The following is a 15,690-nucleotide window of genomic DNA, read 5'->3' on the forward strand; positions in this document are numbered from 1 at the left end:
TTGTATAAAATATTCCATATTCATCATTTATATTGAAAATATGAATGAAAATATAAAACAAAATTTTTACCAAGCTTTCCGAAGGAAGAAGAAAGGCGAAAACTATGGTTGTCCAAATTGGGAAACTTTCACCGTGACAAACAGCACTAAAATATGCTCGAAACATTTTACTTCCGATTCCTTTGATCGCGAAATATTGGGAGGTACATACATGGCTGAAGAAAACTGCAGTACCAACTTTGTTTGATTTTCATGATCATTTACAACCCAAAACAAATGGAACAAATCCTTCAAGGAAGTGAATGATTCAAAATGTAATTGCGCCACCGCCTGAGACTGAACTATCGAGTAAGTGCATTTGATTTTGCTGCTAATATAAAAATATAAAAACTTTTTAAATAAAACATTTATGATAAAAAAATGTAATCAAATATTGTAAGTGTATAATTTTATTAATTATCAAATCCTTCGTAAATAAATCAGTGGGCCAAGAATTCAATTTTATGCAAAATACCTAATCGTAATATTAATTATATATCATTTTAATATTTAAAATCTGTATTTTTAAATTTATAAATATTATTTATTCTTTTTTTAATTACTGTAAAATAAAATTCTTACTTACAAAAGTTTTTTTTTTTAAATATAATTTTTACTTAAAGTTTTGAAATTGTAAATGCCATTTTATAAATACTAACTTTTTTTTTCGGCAAGAAACGTAAATATTACATTGGAGATTTTCAGGAGAAGGACATGGCTTCTCCAGCTAAGGCTTGTTATGTTTCAAATAAGGCAAAGAATTGCAAAGAAAGTAATCGGCTTATAGTAAAAAAATTAAGCAATAAAAATCAAAGATTGCAAAAAAGAATCTGTTTCCTACAAGAGATATTGAAAGAACTGCTGAAAGAGCAAATTTAATAAAAAAAAGGTCTTGAATTCGTTGAAGATAGTGGTGTGAAAGTTGCAAGTTTGACTTTTGATGGGACTAATGTAAATTTAGACACGGCAAAGATACTAGGTGCGGATCTGGATGTTGCGAATATGCGTCCTTCATTTCCGCATCGTGTTACAAAAAATGATGTTTTTATTTTGCTTGATCCAAGTCATATGCTGAAACTAGTAAGAAATACGCTTGGATCAAAGAAGTCAATCTGGCATCCAACTGATGGGTTCATAGAGTGGAAATTTATTGAAAGATTAGAAAAACTTCAAAATGAGCAAAACTTATTGGCAGGTACGAAACTCTGAAGAGCCCATATAGAATGGCACAGACAAAAAATGAAGGTGCGTTTTGCAGCCCAAACATTAAACAACAGTGTTGCCGATGCTCTGGAATACTGTGTAAAGGATCTGAAGCATCCAAACTTTCAAAGCGCTGAGGCCACAGCAAAGTTTTTGAGGTTTTTTAATGACATCTTTGATTTTTTCAACTCAAGAAATTTACTGGGAAGAGGTTTTAAGAGACCTCTGTCGCTAAACACTCAAGCAGAGTTCTCTTATCTTTATGGAAAAGGCGGAGCTATACATAGAAGAACTGAAAACTGCTCCTAATGGACCTCCAATCCTGGAAAGCAACCGGAGAACTGGCTTTCTTTGTTTTTTTATTTGTTTACATAGCATTCCTCATTCTTTAAAAATTTAATTAAAAAAACCTACTGGTACAATGAGTTTTTTGATGACTTATAAGTTTTCACAAGATCACATGGAAATGTTTTTTTCTGCCATCAGAAGTAAAGGGGGCTATTATAACAATCCCACTTCTAAGACTGCGTATCTAAGACTTTTGTGCCATGTGGATATAATAAGTGGCGGAAATGAAAACTGTATTGCTCTGGAAGATAGTTCTATACTAAAAATTTCATCTGCTGTTAATGTGTACAGGAAATCTTTCGATGATGTAAATTTAGAGGAGGAAGACGAAGATGATAATATTAGAGAAATACTATTAAATCCTTACGTATGTGACGTTTCATCTCACATTGCTGGATTTGTGATCCGAAAATTAGCTAAAACTGTGAAATGCTCGCAATGTATCACTATATTGATAAAAGATAATTTCTCTGACCTTCAAGTGGATTCCCCGCTTGGTCTTTCAGCAGGAAAGTGCGAGTGCAGGCTGCCACAGAGGAAAGATAGAGGGGACTTAATTTATCCCTCTGAAGATGTTTTGAAAATATGCCATATAACTGAGAAGGAAATTAGGGTGCGCCAAATTTCTGGCAAGTTAAGATCCAGAAATATTATGAATAGGCTCATATTGTCCAGCTTGATTTTTCTAAGCTCAGCTACTTCAGAGGGAATATTTAATGCTTTGAACAAACATGCTCAAGATCAAAATCCATTAGATAATCACAAAATTTTGCTCTTGAAATATATTTTGTTCGAATATTTCAAAATACGCCTGTACCATATTGGAAAAGTTTAGACACGAGAATTACAAAAAAAAAAAAAAAAGTGTCGTAGCATTAATACAAAAGCTATTTTATTTAAAGGACAATAAATATGTAAATTTTAATATTGTTATCACTTATTTTAATTGGAATTTATTGTTTTTTTTTTCAGCGAAATTATCGATATTAATTATAGTTTTTAAAAATCATTTGTTGGAATCTATTTCCTTTTTCAGGGCAGCTCTTAATTTTTATTTTAAATAATGCTCCTAATTTGAATTAAACATTTGAATCATTTATGTTTGTATAATAAGTCATTATTTGTGGAGAATTAAAAACAAAATATTATTTTCTTTATGTTTTATTAACAATGATTTAGTGTGATAATTTGTGGTTCTTTTTATTAAAAGAAAAATTTTCTCAATTGAAAATCACCTGTTTGTTTGTTTGTTTTAAAAATAAATTGTTGGAATCTATTTCCTTTTTCAGGACAGCTCTTAATTATTGTTGTAAATAATGCTCCTAATTTGAATGTAAATATTTGAAACATTTATGTAAATATTTGAATCATTTATGTAAATATTTGAATCATTTATGTAAATATTTGAATCATTTATGTTTGTATCGTAAGTCATTATTTGTAGAGAATTAAAAACAAAATATTATTTTCTTTATGTCTTATTAACAGTGATTTAGTGTTATAATTTGTGGGTCTTTTAATTAAAAGAAAAATTTTCTCAACTGTATCATAAGCTTTATTCAATCACAGAAAATGTGTTTATGGGTCACACCAAATACGCTGTATTTTTTTTAAAATTTAACATTTTTGTACTTTAATTTGATAATATATGTTTTTGTCTAATGTTTATATTATAATTTAGAATTATATATCATTTTCCAGTGAATGTAAAACCTTGACAAAATAAGAGTCAAGATCTTGCTATTTGATACAAATTTTATTGCTCATCTATGTCGTAAGCTATTTTTTTTTAAATTTTCATTCTGTAAAGAAAATAGAATAAAGAATAGAAAATCGTTTAATTGTTTTCATCAGAAAGTGTTTTAATAAAAATCTATTGAGCAAGAATTGTGATTTTTTATTTTTAAAGAAATTGATTTAAATATTAATTTTACTCACCCAGATGTTTATAAATTTACAAGAATATATTTATAATTGTTAACTAATTTTAATTTTTATAAAAATAACTGCCTAAAGCTAGATTTACATCTTCATACAAATAATAAATTACAACAAAGTAGCTTTGACCGAGTTAGATTAACAAAATATTAATTGAATTTCTTTTAAAAACATTTGTTGTATGGCTCCATTCACTAAAATTACTAAAATGAACATTCTTCAGAATAAATATTTAGAATTATGATAATTAAGTATTTTATCGCTTTTCGAAAATAATTAAGTAATCTCTGCTCAATTCTTTTATTTTTTTAACTGGGATACTAAAACAATTTCTGCAGGCATTTCTTTTTATACAAAGAATCAACAGATAAATACTTTTAGAAAAAGGTTTCCTACCAATTTTAAACTTTAAAAAATAACTGCAATAATAAATAACATTGTAAAAGACGTTTATAATATATAGTTTAAGATTCTATAATTTAAAATAACATGGATAATATTGAAATATAAATATGCATAGTATCTTGGAAAGGAAAAAAAAGACTTATGTCACTTTTATAATCTGTTTTTATAAAAGTTTTTTTTTATCTGTTTGAGATAATGATAGAAAGTATTTGTAATGTAAAATAATGTAAATGTAATAATGTAATGTAAAATGAAAGATGTAAAGATGTTTTTAGGTAAGGAAAAGAAATAAAATGTTTACTTAAAGAAGAAAAATAATAACTTTTAATTCATACACAAAAACAAAGTAAAAAACTAAACATAATTTAAATCAACAAACTCGGCTACTTATGTAAAAAAAGAAAACATTTTTTTCGAAACCAGTTTGCTTAGTTTTCAAGTTTTCAAAGAATGAATATATATATATATATATATATATATATATATATAAATTATTACGAATCTGCGACGCAGCTTTCCAGCATAGTTGGTTCCATGGAAGGTCCCACAGCTTGGCGACGAATTTGGCGCCAAAATAGATTATACCCGAAACATCGATAATTTTCCCGATCCGTCTAGCAGGAACGGAGATACGCCTCGAACGTTCCTGATTGGTTGAGAGGCTTCTAGCCCCGCCTCCTGATGCCTATAAAAGGAGGCAGTCTGCAGCTGCCATAGTTGCAGTCGGAATCGAAGGTGAAGAACGAGTCTTCCAGAGATTAGCAGAACAGCGACGGAGTGAAGCTAGTGCTGAACTAAGCTGTGTGCTACTGTCTGTAGTAGAGTTTTGTATGCTGCACGTCTCGGCTGAAGATAATCGTCTTCTGTGCTGTATATAGTTGTCGTCTCTGTGCAGTCCTGTGTGTCTTCGTGTAAATAAACGTCGTTGTTTTATTTTCTACTGCCGCCTGGTGATTGAGCGTTCTTCACACCACATAACCCCCACTATCCAAACGAACCCCTGAAATTTCGTAACAATATATATATATATATATATATATATATATATATATATATATATATATAATTGTTTAGAAAATGTTTACCGGAAAAGAAAACCGACCGGTCGCAATGCCGGGAAACAATATGTTGCGCGGCAGTTATTGAGTATGCCAAGATTTGCGATATGGCACTAAAAAAGGCCAGATTTCTCCCAAGTCACATGGCTCATGTTGCGTACACTTGTTTAGACTAGAAACAAGCGGCTAGCTTCCTCCATTTATATATCAGCTTATGATTTCTCCTCTCTTCCCAAAACAAACTTTTGTTTCTTGCGCGGAAGTAAATGTCTATTTCTTTTGCTAGCGTCAGTGGTTGTCAGCCTTGTTTGATCAAAATGTGCTCGGATGTGTCCTTGTCAAGAGTGCTGGTCAATTTATCGGTTACAATTAGTTCACATAGGGTCGCAAAATCTTTTACTTTTCTTAGTTCTAAATAATATTCTAAATTCGCTTTTAATCTTGAGACGAATTTCGCGTGATTTTCTCCTTTAAATCTTTTGGCGGCTTGAAAGTTATCCCAACGTTCTTTAGCAGATGGTTGGAATTCTCTTAACACTATTCTTTTGATTTCGTCATAATCTTTTATTTCGCTTTCGTTCGCGTATAACAAAATATGTCGGTATTTCTCGCATAATAAATTTAGAAAGACTTCGGCTTTGTATTCAGTTTTAACCTGTTTTGTTTCGAAAGCACGTTCCAAAATGTTGAAAAACAAATTGAAATTTTCCGATTTAGTTGGTATTGGCATTGTCAACGTGCGGATGCTTTTAATTATTTGCTCGATGGACTCCGCATAACTTTCTGGAGAAAATCCTTTATCACTACTTATTCCGGTCGCTTGAATAATTGTTTCTCATACTTTCTTCATGAGCTAAAGTTAGTTTTAATTTTTCTAATTCAAACTGTCTTTCCTTTTCACGCGCTTGTTCTGCCTTTTTCACGCACTCGTTCGGCCTCTATTTTTCGCGTTCCTCTACAGTTTAGATGATAATGTCTTTAACAAATTCCAAATTATTTTTAGCCGCTTGGCTATTTCTTATAATTTATTTAAGTTGCACAATATTTGTTTTTTCCGGAACTACCTCACCTATTGTTTCAGCGACAATAATTAAATCTTTCTTTTTTGTATTTTTAACCATTTTGAATATGCCTTTATTTTTCCTAATAACAAATGCTAATATAATAACGATAATAATAACAATGCTAATATTTCTACAAAACAGAAATTTCTAAAATAAACACATTCAAACAGTTTCTTTTTCTTGAAAAAGTCATTCTCAAATATACAAATCTTAAAATAAATGTTTGCAAGATTCCTTATTCAAAATGATATAGAAAACTCTCCTACCAGTTCTTCAATCATATCCGATGAGATAATATTCTGCAGAAACTTCACAATTTGCCGGCCACTGCCGAACTGAAGATTTACTTGAAGAATTTTGTCGACCACTGCCGAACCGAAGATTTTCTTGAAAAATTTTGTCTGCTACTGTCGATCCGAAGATAATTTGACGAAAACTAATGGTGAAATTTCCGTATTCTTACCGGATCAAAAATTATTTTTCTATTTCCGAGGTCATTGCATCCCGGCCGAGCTCCCACATGTAGAGACATGTTAATTCTGGCTCGAAAAACAGAAATCTACTAATCGTATTATATATCAAGTCAAATATCTCTCACTGGCCCTAGGGGAAAGCCCGGTGGAGATGAATGCTTAGAGATGGCTCATATTACAAGAATCACATACTAATTTAACATAAACGAATTTAATGAACTGGACGAACGGTGGGGTCGTTTCATATCGATGAACGCTATTACTGTACTGAATACAGTTTTAATGGCGGGGATCAGATAGCTTCTTACTGACTGTTGAGTGATGACGCTCCGTACACCACATATCTATATAAATTGAAATTTTATAATGCATATATATATATATATATATATATATATATATATATATATATATATATATATATATATATATATAATTTAATAATTATAAATTAGCATTGTAATTTATAATCACAATGCGAACTGTAGTTCTGCAGGCAATGACATTAGCCAATTGGCTATTATATGGCTGCTACTAGGCTCCAGTATACGAAAAGTTTTGTTTCCCACCTGAAGTTTTAAAACTTATTATGGTTAGCCTGGTTGGTAGAGCGTTGGATTCGTGTCCCTTAGGTTGCGAGTTCGAACCCCGCCAGCCTAAGATTCCCAATAAAAAAAAAAAGGCCGGGATAGCCTGGTTGGTAGAGCGTTGGATTCGTGTCCCTTAGGTTGCGAGTTCGAACCCCGCCGGCCGAAGATTCCCCGCGTGCTTGGTGGTTGACGCGCGTTTATATCTGTCGTAGTCACAAAGTCCTTCATGTCGAGAGTAATACCACTGAGGGGACTGGATCGGGGGTGATCGCTCTCTGATTCAAGTCTAAATTACGATGTGTGATTGAAGTCCCCCCTTAAAAAGGGTTGTGACGTGTGTGTAGCTAAGTCGTTTTCTTGGCCCTAGTTGGTGCTACTATAGAAACAAGAAGTGCTCCCCCTCAGGCTTAAATCGGCTGTCTTCGAACAGCGGGCTTGTCCATGGCAAGTGCAATAAGAAACAACATAATTTAACGTTCTCGTTATAAACCAGGATATAAATAACACACTGCGCATGAGTGAATATAGATTTTATTTTCCTTTCCTTTAGATGCCATGAAAATTAGAAGTTTTAAATTTTATTTATCCTTTTTTAACCACTTGCGGTAGCAAGAAATTCACAGATACGCGTGTTAAAACAATTCACTGCAACAAGAAGTGAGAAAACTCAGAGTATTCGATACCTTTCAAAAATCGGAAAAATGTTTATACTTTCTAAATGAATTAATTTTTGAACTAAGACTGTGTTCTTGCGAATTGTGTTTCGGCAATCAATATCCATCCACAGATTAAGAACATCATTTTTACTTCTGTGACATTTGCATGTTGCATGTGTAGTACATCTTCGGCAATTCTATGACAAAAGCACCTTGATGGGCCTGACATGTTTTTCTCACTGCAAATAGTTAATTTCATTTAGATGCACATCAGAATAAATCTGAAAGATCGATTAGTTAACAATGCTTTATATTCAATGCATAAAACACTGAAAAAATAAATATATTCCTTTGAAACCATAGGTGAAGCACTTTTTAAGTCTCGCCTTATTGATGTGGAAAAAATATCGCAGTATCAAAATTCTACAGACTGGGAAATTATTTAACACTCTGCGCATGTTTGAAAAAGTTTCCACGCCAACAGAGGCCTTGCCTTGTTTTTTTCAAAAATGAAAATTTCTGAAGTTTATTTTCAAATGCTTACGTTATCCTTACTCAAAAAGTTCCCAAAAGTAGCATTCGAACTCGCGACCACAGAATGCACGGTGACCTGAACGTAGCATTATAGACTACTCGGCCATACACGCACAATCTACGTCCCTATGGACTATAAAATGTAATATTCATTTAGATTTTTAGAATAAATTGCAATAGTTTATTTCAATTCGTGAATGAAATTATTTTCTTTCTTCAGAAATACTTATAGAAGAAATGTGACATGTCCCTCAGAGCTTACGACCTCACAAATTACGGCCAGAGCTAGCGAGGTCATTACTCACTGACCTGCTGATGCACATATCACGGCCTTGAAAAAGAAAAGGGTTTTCTGTGGAATATTTAAGAAACCATGAGATTAGATTGAAAGGTTTTGAAAAACGATTTTTTTTTCGAAAAACAAACGCTATCCTTGAGCAAATATTGTCAGGAGTGGGATTCGAACCAACGCCCACATAGTGGACTGCGACCTGAACGCAGCGCCTTAGACCGCTCGGCCATCCTGACACAATATCCGTCCGTATGCCCTACAAAATGTAATATTCATTTTAAAGTTTAGAATTAATTCCAGTCGTGAATTTCATTTAGTGGATGAAAATATTTCCTTTCTTCAGAATGGTTTTCAGAAGAAATGTTACATCTCCCTCAGATCCATCGACCAGAGTAACGGAGCTCATTATGCACTGACCCGCTGATGCACTTGTCACGGTCTTGAGAAATAAAATGTTTTTCTGTTGAATATTTAAGAAACCATAAAGATAGATTGAAATGTTTTGAAAAAGGAATTTTTTTCAAGAACAGATACGCTATTCTTACGCAAGTATTGTCAGGAGTGGGATTGGAACCCACGCCCACAGAGTGGACTGCGACCTGAACGCAGCGCCTTAGACCGCTCGGCCATCCTGACACAGCATAAGTCCCTATGCACTATAAAATGTAATATTCATTTTAAAGTTTAGAATTAATTCCAGTCGTTAATTTTATTTCGTGGATGAAAATATTTTCTTTCTTCAGAAGTGTTTTCTGAAGAGATGTGACATCTCCTCCAGACTTTACGACCAGAGTTACGGAGCTCATTACGCACTGACCCGCTGATGCACTTGTCACGGCCTTGAGAAATAACATGTTTTTCTGTGGAATATTTAAGAAACCATAAAGAAAGATTGAAATGTTTTGAAAAGCTAAATTTTTTTTACAAGAACACATACGCTATTCTTACGCAAATATTGTCAGGAGTGGGATTCGATCCTACGCCCACAGAGTGGACTGCGCACTGAACGCATCGCCTTAGACCGTTCTGCCATCCTGACACAATATACGTCCATATGCACTACAAAATGTAATATTCAGTTTAAAGTTTAGAATTAATTCCAGTCGTTAATTTTATTTCGTGGATGAAAATATTTTCTTTCTTCAGAAGTGTTTTCAGAAGAGATGTGACATCTCCTCCAGACTTTACGACCAGAGTTACGGAGCTCATTACGCACTGACCTGCTGATGCACTTGTCACGGTCTTGAGAAATAAAATGTTTTTCTGTGGAATATTTAAAAAACCATAAAGATAGATTGAAATAGGAATTTTTTTCAAGAACAGATACGCTATTTGTTCTCAAAGATTGTCAGGAGTGGGATTCGAACAAACGCCCACAGAGTGGACTGCGGCCTAAACGAAGCGGCTTAGACCGTTCGGCCATCCTGACATAGTATAAATACGTATGCACAACAAAATGTAATATTCATTTTAAAGTTTAGAATTAATTCCAGTCGTTAATTTCATTTCGTTAATGAAAATATTTTCTTTCTTCAGAAGTGATGTGACATCTCCCTCACAACTTACGAGCAGAGTTACGGAGCTCATTACGCATTGACCCGCTGATGCACTTGTCACGGTCTTGAGAAATAAAATGTTTTTGTGTGGAGTATTTAAGAAACCATAAAGATAGATAAAAATGTTTTGAAAAAGGAGTTTTTTTCAAGAACAAATACGCTATTCTTACGCAAATATTGTCAGGAGTGGGATTCGAACCCACGCCCACAGAGTGGACTGCGACCTGAACGCAGCGCCTTAGACCGCTCGGCCATCCTGACACATTATCCGTCTGTATGCCCTACAAAATGTAATATTTATTTTAAAGTTTAGAATTAATTCCAGTCGTGAATTTCATTTCGTGGATGAAAATATTTCCTTTCTTCAGAATGGTTTTCAGAAGAAATGTGACATCTCCCTCAGATCATTCGACCAGAGTTACGGAGCTCATAAAGCACTGACCCGCTGATGCACTTGTCACGGTCTTGAGAAATAAAATCTTTTTCTGTGGAATATTTAAGAAACCACAAAGTAGATTGAAATGTTTTGAAAAAGGAATTTTTTTCAAGAACAGATACGCTATTCTTACGCAAGTATTGTCAGGAGTGGGATTCGAACCCACGCCCACAGAGTGGACTGCGACCTGAACGCAGCGGCTTAGACCGCTCGGCCATCCTGACACAATATCCGTCCGTATGCCCTACAAAATGTAATATTCATTTTAAAGTTTAGAATTAATTCCAGTCGTGAATTTCATTTCGTGGATGAAAATATTTCCTTTCTTCAGAATGGTTTTCAGAAGAAATGTTACATTTCCCTCAGATCCTTCGACCAGAGTTACGGAGCTCATTACGCACTGACCCGCTGATGCACTTGTCACGGTCTTGAGAAATAAAATGTTTTTCTGTGGAATTTTTAAGAAACAATAAAGAAAGATTGAAATGTTTTGAAAAAGGAATTTTTTTCAAGAACAGATACGCTATTCTTACGCAAATATTGTCAGGAGTGGGATTCGAACCCACGCCCACAGAGTGGACTGCGACCTGAACGCAGCGCCTTAGACCGCTCGGCCATCCTGACACAATATCCGTCCGTATGCCCTACAAAATGTAATATTCATTTTAAAGTTTAGAATTAATTCCAGTCGTGAATTTCATTTAGTGGATGAAAATATTTCCTTTCTTCAGAATGGTTTTCAGAAGAAATGTTACATCTCCCTCAGATCCTTCGACCAGAGTAACGGAGCTCATTACGCACTGACCCGCTGATGCACTTGTCACGGTCTTGAGAAATAAAATTTTTTTCTATGGAATATTTAAGAAACCATAAAGATAGATTGAAATGTTTTGAAAAAGGAATTTTTTTCAAGATCAGATACGCTATTCTTACTCAAACATTGTCAGGAGTGGAATTCGAACCCACGCCCACAGAGTGGACTGCGACCTGAACGCAGCGCCTTAGACCGCTCGGCCATCCTGACACAATATCCGTCCGTATGCCCTACAAAATTTAATATTCATTTTAAAGTTTAGAATTAATTCCAGTCGTGAATTTCATTTCGTGGATGAAAATATTTCCTTTCTTCAGAATGGTTTTCATAAGAAATGTTACATCTCCCTCAGATCCTTCGACCAGAGTTACGGAGCTCATTACGCACTGACCAGCTGATGCACTTGTCACGGCCTTGAGAAATAAAATGTTTTTCTGTGGAATATTTAAGAAACCATAAATATAGATTAAAATGTTTTGAAAAAGGAATTTTTTTCAAGAATAGATACGCTATTCTTACGCAAATATTGTCAGGAGTGGAATTCGAACCCACGCCCACAGAGTGGACTGCGACCTGAACGCAGCGACTTAGACCGCTCGGCTATCCTGACACAATATCCGTCCGTATGCCCTACAAAATGTAATATTCATTTTAAAGTTTAGAATTAATTCCAGTCGTGAATTTCATTTCGTGGATGAAAATAGTTTCTTTCTTCAGAAGTGTTTTCAGAAGAAATGTTACATCTCCCTCAGATCCTACGACCAGAGTTACGGAGCTCATTACGCACTGACCCGCTGATGCACTTGTCATGGTGTTGAGAAATAAAATGTTTTTCTGTGGAATATTTAAGAAACTATAAAGATAGATTGAAATGTTTTGAAAAAGGAATTTTTTTCAAGAACAGATACGCTATTCTTACGCAAATATTGTCAGGAGTGGGATTCGAACCCACGCCCACAGAGTGGACTGCGACCTGAACGCAGCGCTTTAGACCGATCGGCCATCCTGACACAATATCCGTCCGTATGCCCTACAAAATGTAATGTTCATTTTAAAGTTTAGAATTAATTCCAGTCGTGAATTTCATTTCGTGGATGAAAATATTTCCTTTCTTCAGAAGTGTTTTCAGAAGAAATGTGACATCTCCCTCAGATCCTTCGACCAGAGAACGGAGCTCATTACGCACTGACCCGCTGATGCACTTGTCACGGCCTTGAGAAATAAAATGTTTTTCTGTGGAATATTTAAGAAACCATAAAGATAGATTGAAATGTTTTGAAAAAGGAATTTTTTTCAAGAACAGATACGCTATTCTTACGCAAATATTGTCAGGAGTGGGATTCGAACCCACGCCCACAGAGTGGACTGCGACCTGAACGCAGCGCCTTAGACCGCTCGGCCATCCTGACACAGCGTAAGTCTGTATGCACTACAAAATGTAATATCCATTTTAAAGTTTAGAATTAATTCCAGTCGTTAATTTCATTTCGTGGATGAAAATATTTTCTTTCTTCAGAAGTGTTTTCAGAAGAAATGTGACATCTCCCTCAGATCCTTCGACCAGAGTTACGGAGCTCATTACGCACTGACCCGCTGATGCATTTGTCACGGTCTTGAGAAATAAAATCTTTTTCTGTGGAATATTTAAGAAACCATAAAAATAGATTGAAATGTTTTGAAAACGGAATTTTTTTCAAGAACAGATACGCAATTCTTACTCAAATATTGTCAGGAGTGGGATTCGAACCCACGCCCACAGAGTGGACTGCGACCTGAACGCAGCGCCTTAGACCGCTCGGCCATCCTGACACAGTATCAGTCCCTATGCACTACAAAATGTAATATTCATTTTAAAGTTCAGAATTAATTCCAGTCGTGAATTTCATTTCCTGGATGAAAGTATTTCCTTTCTTCAGAATGGTTTTCAGAAGAAATGTGACATCTCCTTCAGAACCTACGACCCGAGTTACGGAGTTCATTATGCACTGACCCGCTGATGCACTTGCCACGGTCTTGAGAAATAAAATGTTTTTCTGTGGAATATTTAAGAAACCATAAAGATGGATTGAAATGTTTTGAAAGAGGATTTTTTTTCAAGAACAGATACGCTATTCTTACGCAAATATTGTCAGGAGTGGGATTCGAACCCACGCCCACAGAGTGGACTGCGACCTGAACGCAGCGCCTTAGACCCCTCGGCTATCCTGACACGATATCCGTCCGTATGCCCTACAAAATGTAATATTCATTTTAAAGTTTAGAATTAATTCCAGTCGTTAATTTCATTTTGTGGATGAAAATAGTTTCTTTCTTCAGAAGTGTTTTGAGATGCAATGTGACATCTCCCACAGAACATACGATCAGATTTACGTAGCTAATTACGCATTGACCCGCTGATGCACTTGTCACGGTCTTGAGAAATAAAATGTTTTTCTGTGGAATATTTAAGAAACTATAAAGATAGATTGAAATGTTTTGAAAAAGGAATTTTTTTCAAGAACAGATACGCTATTCTTACGCAAATATTGTCAGGAGAGGGATTCGAACCCACGCCCACAGAGTGGACTGCGAACTGAACGCAGCGCCTTAGACCGCTCGGCCATCCTGACACAATATCCGTCCGTATGCCCTACAAAATGTAATATTCATTTTAAAGTTTAGAATTAATTCCAGTCGTGAATTTCATTTCGTGGATGAAAATATTTCCTTTCTTCAGAAGTGTTTTCAGAAGAAATGTGACATCTCCCTCAGATCCTTCGACCAGAGTTACGGAGCTCATTACGCACTGACCCGCTGATGCACTTGTCATGTTCTTGAGAAATAAAATGTTTTTCTGTGGAATATTTAAGAAACCATAAAGATAGATTGAAATGTTTTGAAAAAGGAATTTTTTTCAAGAACAGATACGCTATTCTTACGCAAATATTGTCAGGAGTGGGATTCGAACCCACGCCCACAGAGTGGACTGCGACCTGAACGCAGCGCCTTAGACCCCTCGGCCATCCTGTCACAATATCCGTCCGTATGCCCTACAAAATGTAATATTCATTTTAAAGTTTAGAATTAATTCCAGTCGTTAATTTCATTTTGTGGATGAAAATATTTCCTTTCTTCAGAAGTGTTTTCAGAAGAAATGTGACATCTCCCTCAGATCCTTCGACCAGAGTAACGGAGCTCATTACGCACTGACCCGCTGATGCACTTGTCACGGTGTTGAGAAATAAAATGTTTTTCTGTGGAATATTTAAGAAACCATAAAGATAGATTGAAATGTTTTGAAAAAGGAATTTTTTTCAAGAACAGACACGCTATTCTTACGCAAATATTGTCAGGAGTGGGATTCGAACCCACGCCCACAGAGTGGACTGCGACCTGAACGCAACGCCTTAGACAGTTCGGCCATCCTGACACAGTATTAGTCCCAATGCACTACAAAATGTAATATTCATTTTAAAGTTTAGAATTAATTCCAGTCGTGAATTTCATTTCGTGGATGAAAATATTTCCTTTCTTCAGAAGTGTTTTCAGATGCAATGTGACATCTTCCTCAGATCCTTCGACCAGAGTTACGGAGCTCATTACGCACTGACCCGCTGATGCACTTGTCACGGTCTTGAGAAATAAAATCTTTTTCCGTGGAATATTTAAGAAACCATAAAGATAGATTGAAATGTTTTGAAAAAGGAATTTTTTTCAAGAACAGACACGCTATTCTTACACAAATATTGTCAGGAGTGGGATTCGAACCCACGCCCACAGAGTGGACTGCGACCTGAACGCAGCGCCTTAGACCGCTCGGCCATCCTGACACAATATCCGTCCGTATGCCCTACAAAATGTAATATTCATTTTAAAGTTTAGAATTAATTCCAGTCGTGAATTTCATTTAGTGGATGATAATATTTCCTTTCTTCAGAATGGTTTTCAGAAGAAATGTTACATCTCCCTCAGATCCTTCGACCAGAGTAACGGAGCTCATTACGCACTGACCCGCTGATGCACTTGTCACGGCCTTGAGAAATAAAATGTTTTTCTGTGGAATATTTAAGAAACCATAAAGATAGATTGAAATGTTTTGAAAAAGGAATTTTTTTCAAGAACAGATACGCTATTCTTACTCAAACATTGTCAGGAGTGGAATTCGAACCCACGCCCACAGAGTGGACTGCGACCTGAACGCAGCGCCTTAGACCGCTCGGCCGTCCTGACACAATATCCGTCCGTATGCCCTAAAAAATTTTATATTCATTTTAAAGTTTAGAATTAATTCCAGTCGTGAATTTC

At 35.2% G+C, this 15,690-nt stretch overlaps 16 non-coding genes across 16 annotated transcripts; all 16 read right to left on the reverse strand.

The window, feature by feature from the left end:
• Positions 1 to 8,753: 8,753 nt before the first annotated feature.
• Trnal-cag (transfer RNA leucine (anticodon CAG)) lies at positions 8,754 to 8,836 on the reverse strand. Its single transcript has one exon. It is a non-coding gene; the product is annotated as a tRNA-Leu (tRNA).
• A 317-nt stretch (positions 8,837 to 9,153) lies between these two features.
• Positions 9,154 to 9,236, reverse strand: Trnal-cag (transfer RNA leucine (anticodon CAG)). The gene has a single exon. It is a non-coding gene; the product is annotated as a tRNA-Leu (tRNA).
• A 1,098-nt stretch (positions 9,237 to 10,334) lies between these two features.
• Trnal-cag (transfer RNA leucine (anticodon CAG)) lies at positions 10,335 to 10,417 on the reverse strand. The gene has a single exon. It is a non-coding gene; the product is annotated as a tRNA-Leu (tRNA).
• A 316-nt stretch (positions 10,418 to 10,733) lies between these two features.
• Positions 10,734 to 10,816, reverse strand: Trnal-cag (transfer RNA leucine (anticodon CAG)). The gene has a single exon. It is a non-coding gene; the product is annotated as a tRNA-Leu (tRNA).
• A 317-nt stretch (positions 10,817 to 11,133) lies between these two features.
• Trnal-cag (transfer RNA leucine (anticodon CAG)) lies at positions 11,134 to 11,216 on the reverse strand. Its single transcript has one exon. It is a non-coding gene; the product is annotated as a tRNA-Leu (tRNA).
• Positions 11,217 to 11,533: 317 nt separating this feature from the next.
• Trnal-cag (transfer RNA leucine (anticodon CAG)) lies at positions 11,534 to 11,616 on the reverse strand. Its single transcript has one exon. It is a non-coding gene; the product is annotated as a tRNA-Leu (tRNA).
• A 317-nt stretch (positions 11,617 to 11,933) lies between these two features.
• Positions 11,934 to 12,016, reverse strand: Trnal-cag (transfer RNA leucine (anticodon CAG)). The gene has a single exon. It is a non-coding gene; the product is annotated as a tRNA-Leu (tRNA).
• Positions 12,017 to 12,333: 317 nt separating this feature from the next.
• Trnal-cag (transfer RNA leucine (anticodon CAG)) lies at positions 12,334 to 12,416 on the reverse strand. The gene has a single exon. It is a non-coding gene; the product is annotated as a tRNA-Leu (tRNA).
• A 316-nt stretch (positions 12,417 to 12,732) lies between these two features.
• Positions 12,733 to 12,815, reverse strand: Trnal-cag (transfer RNA leucine (anticodon CAG)). Its single transcript has one exon. It is a non-coding gene; the product is annotated as a tRNA-Leu (tRNA).
• A 317-nt stretch (positions 12,816 to 13,132) lies between these two features.
• Trnal-cag (transfer RNA leucine (anticodon CAG)) lies at positions 13,133 to 13,215 on the reverse strand. Its single transcript has one exon. It is a non-coding gene; the product is annotated as a tRNA-Leu (tRNA).
• Positions 13,216 to 13,532: 317 nt separating this feature from the next.
• Trnal-cag (transfer RNA leucine (anticodon CAG)) lies at positions 13,533 to 13,615 on the reverse strand. The gene has a single exon. It is a non-coding gene; the product is annotated as a tRNA-Leu (tRNA).
• A 317-nt stretch (positions 13,616 to 13,932) lies between these two features.
• Positions 13,933 to 14,015, reverse strand: Trnal-cag (transfer RNA leucine (anticodon CAG)). Its single transcript has one exon. It is a non-coding gene; the product is annotated as a tRNA-Leu (tRNA).
• Positions 14,016 to 14,332: 317 nt separating this feature from the next.
• Trnal-cag (transfer RNA leucine (anticodon CAG)) lies at positions 14,333 to 14,415 on the reverse strand. The gene has a single exon. It is a non-coding gene; the product is annotated as a tRNA-Leu (tRNA).
• Positions 14,416 to 14,732: 317 nt separating this feature from the next.
• Trnal-cag (transfer RNA leucine (anticodon CAG)) lies at positions 14,733 to 14,815 on the reverse strand. The gene has a single exon. It is a non-coding gene; the product is annotated as a tRNA-Leu (tRNA).
• A 317-nt stretch (positions 14,816 to 15,132) lies between these two features.
• Positions 15,133 to 15,215, reverse strand: Trnal-cag (transfer RNA leucine (anticodon CAG)). Its single transcript has one exon. It is a non-coding gene; the product is annotated as a tRNA-Leu (tRNA).
• Positions 15,216 to 15,532: 317 nt separating this feature from the next.
• Positions 15,533 to 15,615, reverse strand: Trnal-cag (transfer RNA leucine (anticodon CAG)). The gene has a single exon. It is a non-coding gene; the product is annotated as a tRNA-Leu (tRNA).
• Between the last annotated feature and the right edge of the window lie 75 nt (positions 15,616 to 15,690).

Source organism: Argiope bruennichi, chromosome 8 (genome assembly GCF_947563725.1).
Source record: "Argiope bruennichi chromosome 8, qqArgBrue1.1, whole genome shotgun sequence".
NCBI classification, from domain to species: Eukaryota; Metazoa; Arthropoda; class Arachnida; order Araneae; family Araneidae; genus Argiope; species Argiope bruennichi.